This window comes from Typopeltis vanoorti, chromosome 2 (assembly GCF_054136105.1).
Source record: "Typopeltis vanoorti isolate ZY-2024b chromosome 2, IOZ_Tvanoo_1.0, whole genome shotgun sequence".
Taxonomy (NCBI): domain Eukaryota; kingdom Metazoa; phylum Arthropoda; class Arachnida; order Uropygi; family Thelyphonidae; genus Typopeltis; species Typopeltis vanoorti.
In genome coordinates, this window is record NC_143550.1 from 20,054,867 (window position 1) to 20,072,348 (window position 17,482).

The following is a 17,482-nucleotide window of genomic DNA, read 5'->3' on the forward strand; positions in this document are numbered from 1 at the left end:
CTAGGAGGTCCTTTTATTTCACACACATCTCATCATACCGTGTCTTAAACACATTCAAACTCCTTGCAGACACCACACTCTCAGGCAAGGCATTCCAATCACTCACAACTCTGCACGAAAAAAACCTGCCTCTCACTCCTCTACTCACACCCTCTTTATACAGTTTCCAGGGATGACCTCTGGTTCTCCCCTGATCTCCCACTATTCTCTGTAGAACTTCTCCACCACTGATCCTATAACAACCCCTTACCAACTTGTAGGTCTCTATCATATCTCCCCTCTTCCTTCTCTCCACTAGACTCTGCAAATTACATCTTTTCAATCTTTCCTCATACTCGACATTCCAGAGGTCAGAAACTACCTTAGTCAGTTGCCTTTGGACCCTTTCCAACATCTCTTCATCCTTCTGAAAACCAGGTGACCAAATCTGGGCACAATAGTCCATGTGTGGCCTAATCAAAGCCTTATACAATGGAACAAGAATCTCCCTACTTCTACACGTCAGTGTTCTCCGCATCATTCCCAGACGTCTTTGTGTTGTCTTCACAATTTTGGCGATGTGTCCCCTAAATTTTAGATCCTTATCCACTATCACCCCCAGATCTCTTATTTCCTCTACTTCCAACAATATATTCTCACCAAGCATAAATTCTGCATCCCATCTTTGTTTTCCAAATTTTAAACCCTCACATTTTGCAACATTGAACTCACATCCCCATTTGCTTGCCCAATCACTCAATTTATTCAGGTCTTCTTGCAAGGCCACAACACAACATCTTCACTACTCTTTATGGTTCGTCCCAACTTTGCATCATCTGCAAACAACTGAATATCTCCATCTAAATCTTCGCCAATATCATTAATATACAAGTTAAATAGTAATGGTCCTAAAACAGACCCCTGAGGCACTCCACTAGTGACTTTCCTTTTCCTGGATATTGCACCCCCATACACAACTTGTTGATACCTATCAGATAGCCAGTCTCCAATCCAATGCACCAATCTAATATCCAACCCCATCTGCTCTAGTTTGACTGTCAACTTATCATGAGGTACTCTATCAAAAGCTTTTGCGAAATCCAAGTATATTACTGTGTATCCTTCTCCTCTGTCCAAGGAAGCAGTCACTTTATTGTAATAAGTAAGTAGATTACTAAAACATGACCTCCCTTTAGCAAATCCATGCTGTCCATCAAAGATTATACCACTGTTGTCAACCCAACTCTGGATCCTAGTTCTCACAAGCTTTTCCAACAACTTAACCACAACACCTGACACACAGATAGGCCTATAGTTTGATGCTTGAGTTCGATCACCTCCTTTATGAAGTGGCACAATCTTGTCCTCCTTCCACTCTTGGGTATCTGAAGGAAGCAATATTGGAATGTATTCCCATGGTCAGAAAGATAAATAAGATAGTCATTAGATGGATGAGTAGTAGTATTAGATGCAATCTGCAAAAAAAAAAAAAAAAAAATGTTATGGAGGATTTATAAGGAGAAAGATGATCAGCACACTCACGAGCAGTACAAAGCTCAGACTAGAAAGTTTATCAGCATAGTAAGGAAGGCTAAATCAGATTATTAGAAGAGCTTAGCCAAACAAGTCAAAGAATTAAATTCCAAGGAATTCTTTCACTACGTGGCAAGTAAAAGGAAGAATGACTTTGGAAAGAAACTTTAGTGGGCGCTGATGGTAGTGAGGTAACTGAGTCAGATGTAATAGTAGCGTTACTGAGCGAGTACTTTTCAAGTCTATCACCCGAGTGAGGATATTTCTGTCTTATGTAGCAATCTCATATGAGAATTGAGGTAAATGAATCAGAGATACCTAGGATATTGCAGAATTAAAATGCAAATACTGCAGTGGGAGGTTTGAAAATATCATCTTGGGTATTACGTGAATGTGCAAAAGAATTGTCAATGCCTCTTACTTAAGGTCTGAGCTCTGGTAAGTTCCCTAGGGTGTGGAAGAAAGAGAAAATAGTTCCTTTGCATAAAGGAGGCTCTAAGACTATGGTAGAAAATTACACCCAAACTATCTTAGGAGTGGTAGTGGAAAAAGTATTGGAAAAGTTCATTAAAGACAGAATCCAGGAATGGGTGGATAAGAATGATAATCTATTTTTTTGGGGTGGGGAGACAACATAGTTTTGTTAAAGGTTGGTCTTGCCTTAGTAATTTATTATACTTCTGTGTATTATAAGTTGTTGATCTACAACAAAATACTAGCATGTGTGAGATATCTATTATTGATAAGACAGAATAGCTGATGACACTAATTGTCCCCTCCTTCAGATGTGGATAATTTCGATAATCATTGGATATTATGTATCCTATTATTGCATAAAATATATACTGAGTCTCAGTAAACAAAAGAAAATTCTTAGAAAATGAAGCAAAATATACATAAATAAACCACAGAAATACATGCACAAATTTCACGAGATGATTTGCTGTTCCATCAAACCACATGCACTGTAATATAGTTACTTTGCATAAAGGAGGCTCTAAAACTGTGGTAGCAAATCACAGACTAATCACCATCTCAGGAATGATGATAAAAGTATTGGAAAATTTGGTTAAAGACAGAATTCAGGAATAGGTGGACAAGAAGAATGGCTACACAGTAATACTGCTGGATTTTGCTAAGGCTTTGACATGATACGGCATGGAATACTGCTATGCAAATTACAATAAATGGGCATGGATACTCAACTGGTGATGTAGATACGAGAAAGGCACATGAACAGATACCAAAAAGTAATGTATAGAGGAGCAGTGTCTAGATTGAAACAGGTGACCAGTTGCCGTAAGGCTCTGTGCATGGACATTATTGTTTAATTTCTACATAAATGATATAGGAAATGACTTGAAGGGAAATATTCAGATGTTTGCTGATGATGCAAAGTTGGGTAGCATAATAATTAATAACAACTTGGGTTAATTAATAACAAAGTTGAGTAGCATAATAACAGCTGACGTAGAAAGCTTGCAGGATGATTTATATAAGCTGGCAGTATGGGCAAAAAATAACAGATGTCAGTTCAATGCGGAAAAGACCGATTCATAAAGAAGGGCAAAATCTGCAGTTATTATATATTATATACAATAAGGTGACTGTTTCCATGGACAGAGGAGAAGGATACACAGTAATATACTTAGATTTCGCAAAGGCTTTTGATAGATTAACGCATGATAAGTTGATAGTCAAACTAGAGGGGATGAGGTTGGATATTAGATTGGCACATTGGATTGGAGACTGACTATCTAATAGGTGAGGATTTGGATGGAGATATTCAGTTGTTTGCAGATTCCCAACCATGAAGAGTAGAGAAGATGTTGTCACCTTACAAGAAGACTTGAATAAATTGAGTGATTGAGTACAGGAATGGGGATGTGAATTCAATTTTGCAAAATGGAAGGTTTTAAAATTTGGAAAACAAAAATGGGATGCAGCATTTATGCTTGGTGAGGATATATTGTCAGAGGTGGAGGAAATAAGAGATCTGGGGGTGATAGTGGATAAGGATCTGAAATTTGGGGGGGGGGGGGGGACATAGCCAAAATTGTGAAGACAACACAAAGGCTTCTGGGAATGATGCAGAGGACACTGACTTGTAGAAGTAGGGAGATTCTTGTTCCGTTATATAAGGCTTTGATTAGGCCACACATGGACTATTGTGCCCAGATTTGGTCACCTGGTTTTCAGAAGGATGAAGAGATGTTGGAAAGGGTCCAAAGGCGACTGACTAAGGTAGTTCCTGACCTTTGGAATATCGAGCATGAGGAAAGATTGAGAAGATGCAACATGCAGAGTTTGGTGGACAGGAGGAAGAGGGGTGATATGATAGAGACCTACAAGTTAGTAAGGGTTGTTACAGGATCAATGCTGGAGAGGTTCTACAGAAAATAGTGGGAGATCGGGGGAGAACCAGAGGAAACTGTATAAAGAAGGTGTAAGTAGGGGAGTGAGAGGCAGGTTTTTCTCATGTAGAGTTCTAAATGATTGGAATGCCTTGCCTGAGAGTGTGGTGTCTGCAAGAAGTTTGAATGTGTTCAAGGCACGGTACAATGAGCTGTGTGTATGATAAAAGGACCTCCTAAATGAGTCTTTTTGACTCCATGGGATCTTGGGTAATAATAATAATAATAATATATATTATTATATAAGAAGTTATTATATTCCTCTTTATAAGGTATTGACATCCACATCTGGATTACTGTGCTGAAGTCTGTTGCCTTGATTCTTTGGAGATGAAGAAGTAGAAAAGATTTAGAGACAAGTGACCAAGTTGGTGAGTGATGTAAGGAATGTTCCCTACATTGATAGATTGAGAATTTGTGGGTTACAAAAGTTGGCTAATAGGTGAAAAAGAGGGGGATGTGATAGAAATATTTAAGTTATTAAAAGGGTTTTAGAGGATCAGTGCAAGGGAAATATTTCAGCAGTTGGCTAGTGGCAGAAGAAAAGAAGTCTTCCCTGGAAATTAATTAAGAATGTGGTTAACAACAGTGTGAGGACTAGATTTTTCACTTGGAGAGTAGTGAATAAATGGAATCCATTGTCTGACTCAGTTGTGAGGGTTTCGTCTGTCAATGAGTTCAAGAAGAGGTATGATAGATATTGTGTGGATGGTTTGGCTCTACAGAAATAGGTCATTTGACTTGATAGAGATGCCTGTATAATAATAATAATATGTTACAACAATGATTACAGAACAAATGTTGGTGGGTAGAGAGTAAGTTACAGCATGTTTACTTTTTAATTAGTATGAAAAAATAAACAGTCTTTCTTTCATATAGAAAGGAAAATAAAATTCTGAGCCTTGAAGGAGATATAATGAGGGAAGAAAGTGAAGATGACTGACTTATGTTATGGCATTTAGAGAAAACCAGCAGCTAAATTGCAACTCTTACAGCTATTCCTTAAAAGGGAAGGCTGTTGTTTGAATTAAGGATTGCAGATCCTGAAGTTTTATTTTCAACTCTCTGGAAATAAAACTTCTCTAATGAATTTGTTGGCAGTCATCCATGATCGAATAACTTGACAGTGAATGAGATGTTTTAAGAAAGAAAAAAAAAAAGAAAAATAGTGTAAATTATGCAAAAAAACACAATATATTCTGCAAGCATTTAGAACAAGGCCAAAAATTCCCTTTCTCACTTTACTCGCTTGTGGTAAGCAGTCAAGTGGATTTCTGGAGCCCTGTAAATATATATATATATATATACTGGTATGAGAACAATGGTGGGCAATTTCAATATGCATGGTTTTGTTAGCTGCAGCATTTGCAGAGAATTTACTCTATATTCACTTTATAGAGTGAAAGACTTGTGGAGAGAGAATCTGCTCAATGCATGTGTAGAAAGCATTTTGAAAGCAAGTGTCAGAAATGTGAACAGTCGTATGATAATAAAGGAGTAAATGGGAAAAGGCTGGTAAGTGTGAGCAAGAAAATTAGCAATGCTGATATTTTGATGGTTTTCTACCCAGAATCATCAGAGCACAATGATAACTGTGACAGGCACACATCACTAAACTAAGTAATTGTAGAAAAAATTTAAATTGTAAATGACCTAATGTCCTTACATGGCACCCTCTATGGGTCAGACTACTACAAAGTTAATTTAGAGAAGTTTGGCTATTAGGTCTTAAAAGTAGGAGTGAAAGTACAGGGTGATCAAAATTAAAGTATCCCTGTTTAAGGCCTTGTGAAATATGCATGTGTAGAAAGTGATCCAAATGCTGCAAAATTTTGCAGGAATAGATTGTGCTTCATGATATTGATTCTCAGATATCGTTTCCCCATATCTGGGGGAAACGATATCTGAGAAAAAAAAAAAAACGCAGTTCCAAAATCGTCACCAGGATAGTTGAAAACACCAAATTCATGGAATTTGCATTCATGCAACTTGGCAGGTGCCAGGAGAGTTTAAAAAGATGGGCACAGGATTACAGTCATAGTGATTGCACTGACCTTGCCCTAATGTGCTTTGCTCATGAAGCTATACCATCTAAACAATTGCACTGTGAATTTTGTTGCCTGAACAAACGTATGAGGCCCACAGTCTCCATGTGTTTTGAGATTAATGATTAGTCGTTTTGAAGAAATAGGATTGTTGGAAGTTAGACCTGACACAGGTCACAAACCAATCAGTTCACAACAAGTGAATAAAGTTGCTACTGCCATTGTGGAGCAGGCCATGAATAACAGCATTGGTTCCTACAGTGCAAGGGCTGTATCAAGACACATAGATGTGCTTTTTAAAAAACTGTCTGGAAAATTCTATGAAAGATTCTGAAAGATTTTGAAAGTTGACTGACATTTGCTTTAACATTCCATGTTCAAATGGAGTTGGACGCCACATGGCTGCAGATGTTTTTGTGGGCAGATGACACTCACTTTCACTTGAATACCCACAATTGCCGAATATGGGCTATGCAAAACCCACATGCAATCCAACAAATTCATTTGCATTCACCCAAAGTTACTGTCTGGCACAAGCTTACAGCTTCATTTATCCCTGGGCCATTCTTCTTCTTTAATGACATTCGCCAGTCAGGTCCTGCAACCTGCTCAGTTACTTGCCAAGAGGTATCATGATATGATAAACAATTTTGTTGTGCCACAGCTACAGCAGCACTTGTGCATAGATTAAGTCATTTTCATACAGGATGGGATCCCTCCACACATTGGTCAATCTGTACAGGAGGTTCTTCGAGAACATTTCACAAAAGCCAGCGTGATCAGCTGTGTATTTCTCAGTGAATGGTCGTTTCATTCACCTGATCCGATCCTCTGTCACTTCTGCCATTAGGGATTTCTCAAAAACATTGTTTGGATCATCCTGATAACTTGCCAGCTAAAAGACAGCATAACGCAGCATGTGCATATCAGTCATGACCAGCTACATTCTGTCACTGAACACATTATGCAAAGGAAGCAGTTTGTGGCATACTGGGAATGGCAGCACACTGAGCAGTATAGCCCATGAATGCATAATGGGCACTGTATTGAAAGTAGAAGTAGTAATTTTTCTGTTTGTATAAGAAAGGGAAAAATGACACTTGCAAAAATAACATTTTTATTCACTTCCATTATGCATTCATGGGCTATACTGCCCATGCTATACTGTAACTCAGTGTGCTGCCATTCCCAGTATGCCACAAACTGCTTCCTTTGCATAATGTGTTCAACTGAACACATTATGCAAAGAAAAAAACAATAAATATACGTCGTGTCCTGCACAGGACAAAATGTAGATAGACCAGGTGGAGAATCACCTGGTGAGTGGTATGACAGTGAAGCATAAGAACAGCAACGTGAAAGAGCATAAAAAAGGGGAGTGTAAGAATTCTGTATGATGATTTTATGAGTGCTTGAGGAGAGTGAGATGAAACTATGTTCCCCGAGGGCAAAATTAAAGGATATTTGTCATACTGTTAGGATGCAGAGAAAAAAAGTGAAAAAAAAAAAAAAGATTTTATAGTGGGCACAAACAATTTGACAGGTAACACTTGCGATATGTCAGATATGAAAAAGTTGCTGGCACAAGTTAATGAGAAGAGTGAGAGAGTAAGGACTATAAGTCTGCTGACACAGTATGACAGTGGTGAACTGAAAAGAATAGCCATGACTCACTGCACAAGAGGAAAAGCACAGGGATTGTGGATGAATGAAGTGAGTTTGATGAACAAAAAGACAAGGCAAAAAGGCATAAGTTTTGCATTTTAATGGATTTGGAGTTAGGTGTTTTGAGAAAGTGTTGTTCATTCAAAGTATGGAAAGGCAGATTAAAGAAACTCAAGTTTTTAAGGAGAACATAGATGAGTATGTGTTCAAGCATCCTTGAGGGCGAAAGGAGCAGAAGAATAATCAGATAATGCTGGATATAGCTCTGTAAGTTAAAAAATTAGGCAGGATAGACAACACATATGAAGGGATTGTGGGCCAAAGGAGATACTGCAGTTTATGTATACTAATGTCAGAAGTATTAATAAGGAGGGTTTTTTGAAACTAGTTGGTTCAACTTGGCCGAAGGTAATAGGCATCCCTAAGACTTGACAGTGTATCTTGTGTGGGATAGGGTAAAATATACAGTTGGTGGCTAATATAGGTTAGGGGATGCAAGGAAGAATATGAATAGCATACATCAGCTACTTAACACAATGAGCACAAGATGAGTAGTTATTATTGCAGACTTAAACTAAGGGACAATAGAATGAAAGAAGGAACAGTCATAGGGAGGGAAGGAAATGGAATTTATACAGCTTCTAAGAAATAATTACTTGAGACAATAGATAATGGAATGTACTAGAGGGTGCAAGAGTGTTGGATCTGATAACGGCATCAGAAAACTTGGCTGTAACTGAGGTAGTGATATTGTCCCTGATCAGGGTGCAGTCATGACCTTGGAGACTGCCAGTCATGTAGCATTTTCAATTAAGAAGGGACATATGAAATTACAAAGCAGATGATTAAGCACAAATGGACAAGGCAGCTTGGAGCAGTTCCACAACATACGAATCTAGAAGTAAAAGTGTTAGCAGTGCATGCACAAGAGACAAGGGATGTTCAAAATAAGTAGTATCAGCATGTGTACCCCAAAGAGTCAAAAGGATAAATCAGGTAGAATTTGAAGAATGAGTAGCATCATTAAGAAAGAATGCAGAAAAATAAAAGTTGTGGAGAGTATATAAAGAGAGAGAAGTAATCAGCAAGCTCAGGAGCAGTAAAAGGCACAAGCTAAAAGGATTACCAGTATGGTAACGAAGGCAAACTCATTATACAAGGAGGCTAGCACAGCAGGCTAAAGAAAATGACAGAGTCTTTTCACTAAGTGGCATGGATAAAGAAGAGCATGGAAGGATACCTTTAATAAGTGCCAATGGTGGAGAGGTAACAGAAGCAAACAACTATTTAGTTAATAGTTGAGTTATTAAGGAATCATTTTGCAAATGTATGCAATCAAAGTGGAGATAATGCAGTGTCAGATGTCACACTAATAGAAATGAGAATAGAGAGAGAGAGAGAGAGAGAGATGAATTTAGGATATTGCAGAGCCTTAATGCAAATACAGCCATGGGATATCAGCCCAGTATTATGTAAATGTGCAAGGGAATTGGCAGCCTCTGCTGACCATGCTGTTTAATTTAAGTATCTATTTAAACTATAAGAAAGTTCCAGAGAAGTAGAAAAAGGGCAAAGAATTCTGTTGCATAAAGAAGACTCTAAGACAGAGATAACAAAGTACACATCAATCAGCTCAGGTGTGGTGGTTACAATATCAGAGTTGGCAAAAAAGCAGAATTCGTGAACTGGTCGACAGGAATATGGAACTCTGTGGTGGTGGTGGTGGAGGAGAGGATGGATTTGTAAAAGATGGGTCTTTATATTTATTATTAACACCAGACATCTGGACACTCAAAAGATTTATCATGTGAGGTATACACGTATACAAAGTTCATCCAACTGTGCTTTATACTCATTCAATGTGTTCCCATTTACCACACCACTAACAGGCTATGCATTCCACTCACCATACAAAAAAAATCTACTCCTTACTTCCTTGCTCACATTTTCCGTATACAGTTCCCAGGGATGGCCTCTTGTTGTATCTCCTCCCCCAACACTTGGTGAAAAATTTTTTGCACACTAATCCAGCAACAACCACTTACCAACTTTAAAAGTCTCAATCATATCCCCTCCCCTCTACCTCCTCTTCACAAGGCATTACAAATTGAATCCCTCAAACTGTCTTCATATTCCACATTTACTGGTTTTCCCTTTCAGTCATTTCTGACCATTGGTGACTTTGTAGGCATTGCCCACAAAGTATTCCTGGTGAAATTTTAATAGGGTAGTTCACCATTGCTTTCCCCAACCTCCCAATTTTATCCAGACTCAGGACTGGCATATGGCTGGGACGTATTCATGACTGTAATCCATGTGTGTTCACAGGAGCAGGTCTGCCTGTTCTGGGGAATGGAAAACCCGAATTTCCAAGTGAAAAAAACCCACTACCTCCTTATGAGACCAGCTCACCTTTAGTCAAAAGAGACCAGATAAAAGCTCCTCACATCACTGACGGGAATTGAACCTAGGTCTTTCCGACCAAAGGCTTTGTCTATAACAGCTGGGCTACAGAGGCTCCTATTCCACATTCCAAAGACAAATTACAACCTTTGCCAATTTTCTCTGGATGCTTTCTATTATTATTATTATTATTATTACGTAACACCTCCAGGGAGTCCAAAGATTCATAGAGGGAGGTCACCCGCTCTACAACTCAACTCTCTGTCTCCACCACTCAATCCACCAACTACAACGAACTGCAACTACCATCATTATCTACACAATGCCATCTACAGTCCATCATATTTTCATCACCACAAAAGCCAAGTGACAACAGCTGTTCACAATAATCCATACGGGGCATGATACGATCAAGACCTCACACACAATCTTGCCATAAATACTATTACAACTTCCACACACTCACAGAATACTCTTTGCTGCCCACAGAATTGCACGAACCTAGTTCTGTTAGTGGCACTGTGCAAAGCCAACTTTGCATGCTTATCAGTAGAGAGAGTTGCCTAGCTGGATGGATTAATATGCAATGGTGAAATTATGATAACCATAATCATCATCAAATTCCTAACATGTACCCTCAAGGGGTGTACAGGATATGATAGTACTACATGAAAAATTTACATCATTACTAACGTCCTATCTACAATTTTCTTCCAAATCAATCTGTTACCTGTCAAGACTCCAACATTATCAGATCTTATCTTCTAAGGCACTTTTTACCTTTTAATTCACCTATATCTTGGTCTTCTTCTGGGTCTTTTTCTTGCCAAGCCGACAGAGAACATTTGTTTTGCTAATCTTTCCTCTCCTATTCTGTTTAAGTGACCATACAACCTGAGATTAGCTCTGTTAACACATTGCTGGTTGCTAACAATGTCAAGCTCTTTCCTAATATCCTGGTTTTTAATATGATATTGTCATTGATGCCACCTCTTCATGCCTCTAATCTTTCTCAGAACTCTCATATCTGCAGTCCCTAGTCTTTGGTCAAGTGTTTTACTTCTAACCCAGATCTCCGATCCATAAGTTAAAACTGGCTTGAATACTGTGTTGTACACAGCTAATTTAGTGATGACTAAATTTTGACTAATTTCTCTCTTATTCCATATAAATTTATTCAGTTGACTTCCTACCATACCAGCTTTGTTGATTCTATTGTCTATTTCCATATTTAATATACCACCTTCACTAAAAATCATGCCAAAGTAGTTGAAATGTTTTACTTGTTTTATAGGTTCTCCATTCACAATGCAGTTGATATTTTCAATGCTTCTACCTATTTTCACTGTCTTTGTCTTGTTATTGTTGACCTTCATACCATATCTATTATAATAGTTATTCAATTTAGTCAGGGAATCTTGTAGAGTGGAGTAGATTTATTTAAAAGTATAACATCATCTGCTTAAAGCAAAGAGCTGACATTAACATCTCCAATTTTCATGTAGCTACAATAGTACTTCACAATGTTGGAATGCAGCCACCCGTTCTAATGATTCATAAGCTATATCTGACTGCCAGAGAACAGGCTGACGATGCTGTTAGGATGTAACAGCTTGTGAGGGCTGTGAAGGCATGCCTCTGCCGTAATCCTGTTACAACACAGAAAGTGATGGATGAACATTTCACAGAGAATGATGTCACGTGTACGAACTGATGATCTGGTAGTGAGAGCATATCGTCGTTCTACTGCCACAACTTATGTGGCAGAGGGTGATAATATTCAAAGGCACTTCTCTAGCAGTATGCAAAAACAGACACAGAGATATCCTCTTCACAGATCAGATTTTTACCATTGAAGAGCTGTTTAACCACCAAAACGATTTTGTATATGCCCCAGATGGTCACATGGCATAGCACTTGGATTCAGAGAGGTCATCACTCCTCATCAACAATGGTTTGAGGGGGGGGGGGGTGTATCAAGAGATATTCAAGTTGCATTTCTGAGAAAGGGATCAAAACCTCAGCCTAATTGTATCAAGACACAGTGCTGTGGTAGAGCCCCTGAACAACACCTTGTTTCACGATAGGCAATGAACCTTCCAACAGGACTCAGGCCCTGCACACAAGGTGAGGACCACACAACAATGGTTAGAGGTGAATGTGCCCAATCATAATCACATGAGAAAGTAGCCTGCAAGAAATGATACCCCAGCAATGCCAGCCTGAAAGCAGATTTGGAGCGAGCAATGACAGCATTTCCATTGGATGTTGTGCGTACTGCCCCCGACATGTAGCCTCACAGACTTCGAGCATGCATAAAGGACAAAAGGGGAACATCTCAAACATTGAGTACTGCTATATGCACGTTATACATGTAGCTTGCATGCTGAAAGCTGTAAATGATTTACTGACAGATTAAAGGTTAATGCACTGTTCAAGTTGTAATAGTATTTATGGGTAGACTAGGTACAATGGAACCATAACCTATTTATTTATGTTAAAGTTCTCTGCTTCATTGCCATAATTTGATGTGGACTTCACAACTCGTAGAATATAACCTCTTCAGGTCATTGTCTATCAGGTCCTTGTTGTCTGCTCAACTTCCTTCAAAATTTCCCCAACGAGCATATACTTTGCATCCCATTGTTGCCTACCAAATTTCACAATATTACACTGTGCAAGCAACACTGATGTGATAGTTTCACTCACTTGTCCACTCATACAACCTATTTGGTCCTCCTACAAGGCAATAACATCTGCATGATTCCTCATCCTGCTCCTAAATTTCTCATCACCTGCAAAGAGCTGTATATCTTCAGTTAAGCCCAACCCAATATCCTTAACATACAAGTTAAACAACCAACAGTCCCTTCTGGCACACTATTAGCGACTGTCCTCTTTCAGGCCACTGAACCTCTATAGACAACTTGCTGATACCACCAGACAACCAATCATCTATCCAACTCACTAATCTAGCATTAGTGAACTGGAAAGGTGATTCATCTGATCTACACGATTTTAGTTACCAACTTGTTGTGTGCAGTCTATCAAAAGCCTTTGCAAAATATGAGTATACTACTGTATATGCATCTCCCTTGTCCATTACATTCATCACCTTGTTACAATACAGTACATAAGTTGATAAAACATGACCTCCTGTAACAATCACAGAAAAATACTGCTTTTATCAACCAACTTCTGTATCTGAGCTCTCACCAACTTATTCAACACTTTAATCCCAATTCCAGAAATACAGATCAGCTTATAATTTGTAGCCTTAGACTTATCACCATCTTTGTGAAATGGAACAGTTTTACCTTCCTTCTAATTCTTTTGAGACATGTGTTGCAAGACTCTTGTTAAGCAGTAAGCCAAAACTACACTAACTCCCTGGGCCATTACTTTCAGATACATGGTGATATATAAGTCATACTGATTATTGGTATCCAGCTTATTTAACTCCTCATATATCTCTTGCTTGCACCAGTAAGCCATCTTCTCCCATTTCCTCTACAATGGAGCTTCTTTTCATGATTTCACAATGATGAAGATGAAACACTCGAATGCTATTGAGCTATTACCTCAACTATGTCCCCTTCAGCAATTGCCAATCTACCATTTTCATTCGTTAGTATTATCCTGCATTAATAATTCTTCTTTCTACTCGCCACATATTAAAAAACTCTCTAGAATTTTAGAATTTTTCTTCACTTGATTTGCTAATTTCTGCTTATATTGCACTTTGGTTCTTCTTACCAGGTCACCTTCCTGGCCTACTCCTTATACTCTTTGTGCAACTGATTATTACCATTATTCACTTCTATACACACTAGTGTCTTCTTCTTCCTCCAGATCTGATGCTGAATCCCTACATTCATCCATATGACACCTACCTTATTCAGACTTTTAACCTTTAGAATATATTCACACATCAATGCTATTAAATGTTTATTAGTACCCAAGCAGCATTTATTTCCTTCCCACTTAACTCATCCCACACCACAGCTCTAAGCTGTCACTTAAGCATTTCATAATCACCAGCCTTGTAGTTCCCCATATATCCTTCTCTCAGAGAAGTCTTCATATGGCTAGCTACCATGCAGGTGATCACTTGCACCAACTGAAGAGGAAATACAGCACCCCCACGTAATACATCCTATGATGAAATGATCAGATCAAAGACTCCCGATTCTTGTGTACCCTCCTTTACATATTGCCTAATATAACTGTCTCTGAAGATTTCAAGTTCTTGCTTAGTATGATCACTTTTTTATAATAAAGTCTCAAATGAGTTGGATAAAGGAAGAAATTACACTTAATAATACTTCTAGACTTTATTACGGCTTTTTACAGGATACCACATGAAACTTGGTTACATAAACTGGAGTAAATGGAGTTAGATATAAAGTTAGTGATATTGATAAGTGGCTGATGGGTAAACATAAAAAAGAATTGAATATATTAGCATATATGAGAGAACAATCCAGGAAAAGACTGGTGACCAATGGTGTACCATGGACTCTGCACTTGGTCTGCTGCTATAATATATATATATATATATATATATATATATATATATATATATATATATATATATATATATATATATATATATATATATACACATCATTGATATAGAAAATGGTTTAAGGAGAAATATCCAGTATTTTATTATTATCATATGTGATTCCTACTTATGAAAGGTTGTAAGCCTAGAGTACATTAGTACTGTGGGCTAAGAATATTTTTTAAAAGAAGTTATTTTTAGAATATTTTGGTATTTTTTTATTGATTTTAACATAGTCCAAAAACCCTGCTCTACAGATCAAACATGGAATTTTTCAAACTTCTTCAAGCCTCCGGCAAGTAGTCTCGCTACAGGTGATGAAATTAATCACCTGCCTAAAAAGAATTAAATATCCATGCACACAGCAGGAATTGTATGCAGAGCATGTTGGTTGGAGAATGGAGACACTAATGACTCTCAACCAGGCCTGCAATACAGAACTGGGAAGAATGATAGAAATGAAGATGATACAGAGATCCTGAAAGATGACATACATAAGTTGGCAGCAAGGGCAAAGGAAAGCATCTGGCAGTATAATGTGACAAAGAGATCACAACTTGAGATCACAATATTACATTGATGAAATTGGACTACAGGAAATTGCTGAAACCAAAATTAGGGCAAGACTATGAACATGGAGTTTAGAGGCCAAATTGCAAAGGCGGCCAAAACAGCTCATCGGATTACTTGCTGAATGCTGAAGAAAACACGAGATGCAGTGATAGGGAAGTTGTTATTGTTCTTTATGTGGCACATATGTTGATTACTGTGTACAGCCCTGGTTGCCTGGGATGTAGACAAGATCCATAGATTAAGAATGTAATCAAAGGAATGCTCTCTACATAGATGGATCAAAGAGCTGTGAGCTACAAAATATATAGCTGTGAGCTGCAATTATGAGAAGGACACTGACCTGCAGAGATAAGAGGGTTATCATTCCGTTGTATAAGTCTCTGATCAGACCACACTTGGATTATTGTTCTCAGATTTGGTCCCCAGGATTAAAAGGGGATATATTAACTGTGGAAAGGATAAGAGGCAGATAACAAAGACAGTTTCAGGACTGTACAAGGTTAGTTATGAGAATCGGCTGAGGGAATGTGGACTGCAGAGTTTGGCGGATAGAAGAAGGAGAGGTGATATGATTGAGACATTTAAACTGTTGAGAGGTGGTTACAGGGTTGACACTGGGGAGTTCTTTCACTTGGTTGAACAGCCGGAAGGAGTGATGACAAGAGGCCATCCCTGGAAGTTATGAAAGGAAACTGTGAGCAAGAGGGTGAGGAGTGGTTTCTTTGCATGGAGGGTGGTTGAGCCGTGGAATGCATTGCCTGATAGAGTGGTGAGGGCGAGAATGGTCAATGAGTTTAAGGAGTGGTATGATAGACTTTGTGTTTCTTAGGGGGAACCTCCCCTCGATGAGTCTTGACAGACTTTATGTTCTTAGGAAGGACCTCCCACGATGAGTCTTTTGACTCCATAGAGGCCTGAATAATAATAATATCGTCATATATGAGGGTATATGAGAAAAGAAACACAAGTTTTTTAAATGATTTTATACAATTGACATTGAAGAATTTTCAATAATACATTACTGTTATTATGTGGCACCCAGAGGGAGTCCAAAGACTCATCTTTGGAGGTATCACATCCTTCAACTACAACAATCAATACACAAGACCACCTATCGCCACAAATAGTACTTTTAACCTGTAAATTGTGTGTATTCTCATGGATGATCTGCCTGTATGCAGGATGCAAAATCTGAGTTTCAGTGAGGGAAAAACTTCGCCACCTCTGTATGAAACTGGTTAACTTGCCTTCCACTCAAAAAGCCCCATGTCAAAATTCCTCTCATCATGGCAGAAAGTGAGAAAACTTTGAATAACCCCTGGAAATTATGTAAGGATGTGGTTAGCATGAGCATGAGGATTAGGTTTTTTGATTGGAGGGCAGTGAATGGATAGAATGGTTCACCAGCCAAAGCAGTTATGAATGGTTCGTCAGTGAATGAATTGAAAGAGTGGTAATGTGTGAATAATGGTTAGCACAGCATTCCCAAGATGAGCTTTTGGTTCCCAAGAGATGCAAGAGAAGATAATATTTGCAACTTAAATTACTACAGAATTATGGTAATTTCAACACTAAGTGCAGAAGATCTTTAAAGGCTATATCATGTATCAAGCGAAGTTACAGCACGAACAGCAAAATTATATTATAAGACATATACAGAATATTCTTGTAAACAGTGCGACGTAATATCATAAACATGATGACAACTACATGAAGCGACACTACCTCACCTCTCACATAAAAAAATATAACTATAGAGACTATAGGAAAAAGAACTGTGCGTGTTTTCGGAATAACAAACATCTCAAATAATTCAAAACATCACGTCCTAACCATAAACATTGGACACATTAGCTTACACAAGTAGACGCTAGTGTCGCTTTATTCAAATCTCGTAAAGATGTTCTAAGGTATATCTCGTAAAGATATTTCTAAGGTATATAGTATACAGTACCCTGGATATTAAACATCTTATTATAGATGACAATGGTGATATATCAGAAAGTAATGACATTATTACCCAAAACTTTTACAGTGCGCACTTGAAATAGCTTGTACCACAGAACAGCACCAAGACAAAATCTCTGAAGAAACAAAACAGCTTATGAAGAAATGAAGAGAAATTAAACAATCAAATAACCTGCAGAATAAAATTGAATTGTTGTGCAATGAATTGTGCACAACGATCAGAAAACGTATCACAGAAGAAATAAGAAAATTCAACTGTAAATTTAAATTCATACAACAAACAACTGAAAACAACCGTAGTCAGAAAAAAGCAAAACAACAATTGATGAATAGCA

At 38.1% G+C, this 17,482-nt stretch overlaps 1 protein-coding gene across 1 annotated transcript in view; it reads right to left on the minus strand.

Annotated features, from left to right (window-relative positions):
- Positions 1–17,225, minus strand: part of LOC150108861 (pre-piRNA 3'-exonuclease trimmer-like) — a 509,147-nt gene extending 491,922 nt beyond the window's left edge. The window contains exon 1 of the mRNA XM_090403827.1: positions 17,200–17,225. The gene's annotated coding sequence lies outside the window, so the exon portion shown is untranslated. The remainder of the gene's footprint in view (positions 1–17,199) is intronic.
- Between the last annotated feature and the right edge of the window lie 257 nt (positions 17,226–17,482).